General features: G+C 57.4%; 1 long non-coding RNA gene across 4 annotated transcripts; it reads left to right on the forward strand.

The window, feature by feature from the left end:
* The first annotated feature begins 465 nt into the window (after positions 1 to 465).
* Positions 466 to 7166, forward strand: LOC149913414 (uncharacterized). 4 transcript variants are annotated; one of them, XR_016461226.1, is made up of 4 exons: positions 466 to 1498; positions 2055 to 2437; positions 2732 to 2889; positions 5048 to 7166. It is a non-coding gene; the product is annotated as an uncharacterized LOC149913414 (long non-coding RNA). The 4 variants fall into 4 exon arrangements; XR_016461227.1 differs by lacking the exon at positions 5048 to 7166 and adding an exon at positions 3200 to 5039; XR_016461224.1 differs by lacking the exon at positions 5048 to 7166 and having other exon boundaries at positions 2732 to 3190.
* Positions 7167 to 7392: the final 226 nt, after the last annotated feature.

Genomic DNA, 7392 nt, shown 5'->3' on the forward strand with positions numbered 1-7392 from the left:
GATTCTGACGGGGGACGGACGGGGCCGGCGGCGGTGGCCCCGCGCCGCCTTCCCCCGACCGCGCGGCGTCCCCGAGGGCGGCGGCGGGGCGGCGGAGCGCCGCGGCTCCTCCATCCCGCCGGCGCCATCGGCATCACCATGGCGGCGGCCCCGCGTCCGCAGCCGCCATTGGCGGAGAGCCCGCGTTCGGCCCCGCCTCCTCCGCTCTGCCATTGGTCGGTGCGCCGAACGGGGCGGGCGCTCCGCGCGGGGTCCTTTCTGTCCGCGGGCGCGCCGTCATTGCGACATCACCGCGCGCGTCCCCGTGGCCCCGGCCCCGCTGCACTCGGCGATGCCTGCCGTCGTGCGCCCGCTCCGCTTCCGGGGCCTCGGCTGCGGCTGCGGGAGGAGGGCGGGGACGTGGGGGGCCTCAGCGAGGCCGGGCCCGCCCCGCCCCGCCCCGCCCCGCTCCGCGCGGGCCTTGCTGGAGAGCGGCGAGCGCGGGCTGGCGGCCGCCGGCAGGTGGGGGAGCGGGGCGTCCGGGCGGGCGGCGCGGCCCGGCGGTGGCGTGGGGAACCCGCTGGAGACGAGCGGCTCCGGGGCACCTTGGCGTCCCGCTGCAGGCGGCGGTCGCGGTGCCGGCCCGAGGCCGGCGCTGTGCGGGGCGGGGCTGAGCGCGGGGCGATCAGCGGCTGCTGCTGCTCGGCCGGCTTCTCGGCCGCCTGCACAAGGCGCGCTGCTGGCTCGCGTTCAGCCGAGCGTCGGCCCGCAGCTCCGGATCCTTTTCCTCCACGCGGCCTTCCGGCCGCTCTGCCCCAAGCCCGCAGCGATGCCTGGGGTCGTTGTGACCAACGTGCGGGACCCGGAGTGTGGTGGTGTTGAACCTCGTGCCGTTGGCATCAGCCGTCGATCGGCCTGACCGGAGCCCTCTGCAGGGTCTTGGAATCCTTAGGCAGATTATAGGAGGATGCCGTAGCTGAGGGGCGATGGGAGGCAGGGAGGGGAGCATCCTGCCGTGCCACCGGCAGCCCGGGGACCACGTGCTGTGGGTGCCGGCACGAAGCTCCTCCATCCGTCAGCACGGGAGCTGCGGTTCTGGCTGCAGCGGCAGGAACTCAGCGCAGCCCTGCAGAGAGCGGTCCGGCAGCACGAGAAGAAGATGACGGCCGTGGAGTGCGAGAGCCTCAGCAGCGTCTGCAGCCCGCGAGGAGCTGAGCGGGGCTGGGAAGAGGAAGCTGTGGGAGTCCTGGGGAGGGACGCAGAATAGCAGCGTGAGTGGCACTCGTTCATCACTCTTCTTCCCCCTTACAAGCTCCTCTCTTCCCTTTTTCCTTTGTTCTGCTCAATTTTTTCTCTCCTTCTCTTCTCTCCTCTCCTCTTTGTTGGCAAGAGGGCTTCGAGCTCCCTTGCTGGTGCGGAGAGAGAGGCTCAGACTCCCTTGCTGGTGCAGAAGGAAGGATGAAGGACCTTTACTGAAGATGCTTACAACCTTTTATACCCGTGAAACAGCAACTTACATGTAGGAAGCAGGAGCCTCGTGTGTGTTTACATCTGGCTCAAGTTACTGCTAAGCTTTTTTACTCATTAGTGTAGGGTAATAGGTGGGGTTGAGGGTGGAACAAGGGGTGGTACAAGGAGAGTGGGGATTGGTTCATGGGTTTCCTGGGTGGGTTCGTGGGTTTCCTGGGCGGTCGCGTGTCACGGTATATAAGTGCTTGTTACGCAGCAATAAATTGGCTTTCGGCATAGGAACGCTGGTCGTTCGGTCCGTCCGACTGTCCCCTCGCCAGAGGTCGATGTTGAGCAGCAACAATTATCAAGATAATGACTTTATCCCACATCTCCCCCTTCTCTATTAAGAGAAAAAGAAGCACGGTTCTAAAACAATCGTAAAAGTAGCTAAACTAAAATTAATACACTGAGCAAGGATGGGTTCTGTAGAGTACAAACAGCAGTCCATATTAACCAGTCCCAACGATTCCAATTCTTATGATTCCTTGGTGACACAGTTGACAAAGTGCGTCTTGTTGCTGTGAGTCCAAACCACTGATGAAAGTGCTGTGGTCATGTTACAGCAGATGATGAGATGGATGGCCAGACCCCCCAGATTCGCATGAGCACCCACTGGACACCCCAGGACTCCTCTGGGACATCCCCAGACCCTTCTGGATGACTCCAGGACCACTCAGACCCACATGAGAACTCCCTGGGCCCTACCAAAACCCTACTTGGACATTTCCAGATCAGCCCAGGGACTCCTCAGAGCTCTTGGGCCCATAGTGGGAACTTCCAGATCCTTCCATGGTGCCACAGGACCAACCTGGGGACTCCCTGGACACCCCAAGGTCCCTCTGGGATATCTCCAGACTCTTCTGGTTGAGTCCAGAAGAGCCCCCTGGAGCCCCCAAACCTTTCTAGGATGTCTCATGCAGATCCTTCTGCATGATTCCAAGGGGGGGTAAGAGGGGATAAAGGAGGGTGTGGGTGGGGTGAGAAAGGGGTCAGTGGGACTTTTTTGGGCTGGAAAGGGGGGTTGTGTGGAATCTAGGGAGGGAAGGTGTGAGTGAGTGGGACTGCTGTGGGGTGGAAAGAGGATCTGGTGATGGAGAGAGGGGTGGAATGGGGAAACTAGGGAGTTGTGGGGAGCTTCTATAGTAAAGGAAGTCTAGGGGCAGAGAGTGGGGGATGGGGGGGAAAGCAGAGGTTCTGACACAGTGCCTGTTCAACAGTTCCCCTTTGTGTCCCTTCCCAGGGAGAAACCACACTGCCTGAATGACACTGGGCACACAGCTTCCTTCTTAGCTTGATATCAAGACACCTTGCTGACACAGATCTTCTGTAAGAGACGCAAAGTTAGTTTGGAAATCCATGAGCTTCTCTAAGGCCATGCGTTACATCGAAGATCTAAAGGTAATCAAAGAATCATAGAATAGCCTGGGTTGAAAAGGACCACAGTGACCATCTAGTTTCAACCCCCTGCTATGTGCAGGGACACCGTCCACCAGACCAGGCTGCCCTGAGCCACATCCAGCCTGGCCTCGAATGCCCCAAAGGATGGGGCATCCACGTCCTCTATGGGCTACCTTTTAAAATGCCTCACCACCGTCTGAATGCAAAACTTCCCCCTGATATCTAAACTAAATCTCCCCTGTCTCAATTTAAAACCATTCCCCATTATCCTGTCATTATCCACCCTCGTAAACATCTGTTCCCCCTCCAGTTTAAACGTTTCCTTCAAGGCCTGGGAGGTCTCCCGGAGCCTTCTCTTCTCCAAGCTGAACAAGCCCCGGTCCCTCGTTGCACCAAGAATGCCTCGGCGGCTGCATTTCCCTCGTCCCCCACCAGGGGGCGCTGCTCCCCATCCAGCTCAGCACGCACCCTGCGCTCACTTCCAGGGGGCGTTCTCAGCAGCGTGCGCCCTTTGCACCGGGCAGCCCGGGCTGCGCTTTACTGACGTGCTGCTCGGCCGCGTTCACAACGTGTGCTCCAGTCAGCCCGCAGGCTGTCGGCTTTTCAGCGTCTATTACACAGCCCAGTGCCGGAGCTGGTGTGCGCTAAAGGCACCTGCAGCTGCCGGGACAGCCTGAAGAAAAGCCTCGGGAGGGGTTTGCACGACCCCAGGTGAGCCGTCAGCCCGGCGCTAAGCGCACAGAAGGGAACGCTGGAAGGGCCGCTAGAGGCAGATGTTGCCTGCTGGGTCCCCGAAGGGAAACTGCGGGCTGCCGGGGAGAGAGGGGAGTGGAAATTCCCCCGTTGGAGGCTTCCCATTCAGACACTCCAAAGGAGGAGTTGAAAGCTGCCATCAATCCATGCGTGCAGAGCTGTGGAGCGGGATCATCTCGTGTCTGCCGTGGCCCAGAGGGAGAAACGCACTCCCGGCTGGGCTGCGTTACACAGAGCCAACCGGGCAGCAGAGCACGCTGAGCTCCTCTGCTCACTTCCTCACTGTCCCAGCTCCAACCCCTTCCTGTGCCTCTCGGAGCCCAAGCCGGGCTGCAACACGCCTGGGAACCGCTGCTCCCCTCGTTGCAGCCCGTCTGGCCCAGCAAACCTGCCGTGCTGGGCAGGAGCTGGAGCCGGGACCGGGCTCCCGCCTGGGCTACAGCAGCGCCGGTTCCGCCCCGCCCGGTGCCGCTCCCCGCTGCCCTCCCGCCGCTGCTGGCAGGGGGCAGGAAGCGTGCGCTCCTCTGCACGAGGCACGAAGGGCTCCTACCTTGGGTGCGGAGCAGGCTGCTCCCACCTCTGGTGCAGGCAACCGGGCTCCTGGGAGTCGCTCCTGGGAGAGCAGAGGATGCCGAGTGCCCGCAGCCCGGAGCTGGCCGCAGGACGGCCTTGCTGCACCTCCTGCCGCCGCGGTGCTGCCCGGATGGCTTCCAGCCAGGCTCTGGCCGCTTCGGCACAGCCTCAGGTGCGGGGCAGCAATTCCCACAGCGAGCACGCCCCGAGCCGGCTGCCAGGCCGTGGGCAGTTTCACAGCTCGTTCTCGTGGCACATCTGCAGCCGTGGGAGAGAGGGGAGGATGGGGGCTGTGTGTTGTCACGCTAATGAAGCGTCGCTCTCTGCTCCGTCCCTTTGCTGCCTTTGCTGGGGACATTCGCACATCCTTGCGGTCGCACATCCCCACGTTGCTGTCCTGGCACTCCTTTAACTCCTCTCACCCGTGAGCAGGTCCCAGCTGGAGGCAATCTCCGGCTGCCCTGCTCTCGAGGGCAGCATCTCCCTGCAGCTGGCTCACTTCCTCACTGAGCGCTGCCCATGGCACTCATGGCACGTTTCTCCTCACTGAGCGAGTGACTTCTATTGCTAACAACTTCCTATCCTGCTTTCTCAATTCGGTCTTCTCTGCAAGGCATGAGCATGGTTAAGCTCTCTGTGTACGAGGGCCAGCTCTGCTGTTCACTTATGTAGATCTACTGACTTTAAGGTCACCCAGAAGGAACCGCCCTCGGGATAACCGGGGGTTTGTGTCCGGAGAAGACTGCTTCCTTTTCTATTGCATTTTCTGTGGGGCAAAAGTGGGCTCCAAGTTTCACTTGGCAATGTTTAAACTCTACACATCTTTCTGCAGGGGATGTTCCTCTGAACTTTGCCGTGATCACAGCCGTATCTCTTTCCTTTGTGCTGGTAACCCAGCTGCACGCATGAGCAAAATTATTTCCTCCGCTCACATCAAAGTCTTCTAGAAAGCAATGGTTTTGTAACAAAAGGGCCAGTATCCCTATGGCAGAGGAGGTTAACACATCCTCTTCTGACTCTGCTCTTGAGAAGAAAAACAAAAATAATAAAAAACAAACAAACAAACAAACAAAAAAAATAAGGAAGCTAACAAAGAAGCCCACCCTAGTCTAGTCTGGGACATGGTTCACCAGATTCTTCCAAGTGTTCTCACTTCTGTCTCACTCAAGGCTAAACAGAACTTCCATATGTGTGGAAGAACACAGATCATGGCCTGAACAGGATGACTTGTGGAAAATCAAACTCCATAACCACAAAGTGGTTATAAAGCAGGTATATTTTGAGTTACAGCACTGCACACACCCGCTGGGTACTGAGGGAGTAACCTCTCCTAACATGCACACCGTAAAAGGACAGTTTAAGGATATTTATAGAGACAAGTTACACATATGCAAGAATAGGAGAGGATATTACGATTGATTCTAAGGAAGGAGGCGTAGATTATTCTGATATTACCCTTAGTATAGGAGGAGATATTCACTGGTTCCAAGAAGTTATAATATTCTCCACCCCAACTGCTGAGTTACTGTGGCTTGCAGCTCTTATTCCTTGCTGTAGTGGCACAGCAAGGAACCAGTAAGTGAGCACGAGTGCCTGGAGCGGTGCGAGAGATGCGTTCCTCGGCTCACCTCCCCCTTCTCCAGGCTGCTGCTAGGAAGGGTGAGTCAACCCCCCTCTGACATCCCCCCCGAAGCGTCTGCATGTGGGAATGTAAGAAAAAACTGCACGGAGCAGCAGCTGCGGAGCAAGATAAGCGGCATGAGAACCAAGGACACCAGAAGAAAGAACATCTCACAGCTCTGATTGGCTAAGCACCTGTGTGAACGGTTGAGGAGTGTTTTGCAGAATGCTCTGTTAACATGTATAAATAGAGTAGTGCTTAACAATAAAGCAGACTAATAGCCTTTAACCACATTGGTGTGCTGTTATGTCTTTAGCGCGTCCTGAGAGTCCTGAGACTTCCCCACATTTGGCGCCCGAACAGGGACCCTTCGTGGGACGATTCGGGGAAGTGGACAACGGCAGGACGGTCGCGACAGAGGTTGGCACCGTGTTGCGGTAGCTGGGTTAGGCGCCGACGTAAGTGCTGCGGTTAGCTGGAAGCGGGGTCGCGACCCGCCCTCTGTATCCACGATGGAGTGGGAAGCTGCGGAGAAACTGCCGTTAAATATTCTCTCTAAGAGAGGGGAGCAGTCATCTCCTAAAGGCATGGCCGAGACCCTGGTGCACTGGGCTCGGAAGAAGGGACATTTGTCAGAAGTGGCACTGATATTCAGCGTCGACAAATGGTGTGATATTGGGGACTGCATGTGGGAATCAGTCATTAATGGTGGAAAGGAAGAAAAACTATTGCGGCCCCTTGACCCCTTGTGGAGGTCTGTTATTAACTCTTTGAAAGCTATGCGAGCCGCGCAACAGGCAGCCGCTGCAGCTATGCAGGCACTGGCCGGTACAACAACTAATTTGGCTTCAGAGTTTGACGTGCCTGTTCGGGGTATCACACACCCTGTGTGTTCCTCGGCGGGTCAAGTAAAAGCATTGGTAGGGGCTGCAGCTCCTGATCTTTCAAATGACACTGCTACTGAGTCATCTGCAGTAGTGCAGCAGGAAAAAAGGACTGTATCTGACATCACCCCTGATGGACACTGCCAGGAGCAGCCTCCTGCCGAATCAGAGAGCGTCGGTGAGGGTGAGGGATTAGAAAAACTGGATTGCAAGGTTAAAATATTAACAGAGCGATTATGTAATCTGGAAATCTGTATGTGGCAAAAAAAAGATACGGGGCCTGACCGAGGCTCTCAACTAGTGCCTTCTACGGGTCCTGACCTACCGACAGTGCCTTTTGCTCCACCGACTCATCCGGCAGCGCCGCCCGACTGAACTACGGAGAGCTCGTTTCGCGCGCGCCCGCACCGTTCTGCGGGACAGGGGCTGAGCGGTCGGGATCTGTGCGGAGTTCATCACTGGTGAGGGAGCAGCTGGTAAATCTTGCAGCGTTACAGTTAGTTGACGTTTCAGAATCAGCCTGTAGTTACCTTAGCATTGGTTACTTTTCTCAAATGGTAAAGCAAAAATGTTCCTGAATTTCCGAAAACTGGATTCTCTTTCTATGGAGAGTTTTGGGGCAGGGTTGGCGCAAAGCTCCGGGAGGTTTTTGTTACTATGACAGCACGGCTG

This window comes from Phasianus colchicus, chromosome 37 (assembly GCF_987193195.1).
Source record: "Phasianus colchicus chromosome 37, bPhaCol1.hap1.1, whole genome shotgun sequence".
Classification (NCBI taxonomy): domain Eukaryota; kingdom Metazoa; phylum Chordata; class Aves; order Galliformes; family Phasianidae; genus Phasianus; species Phasianus colchicus.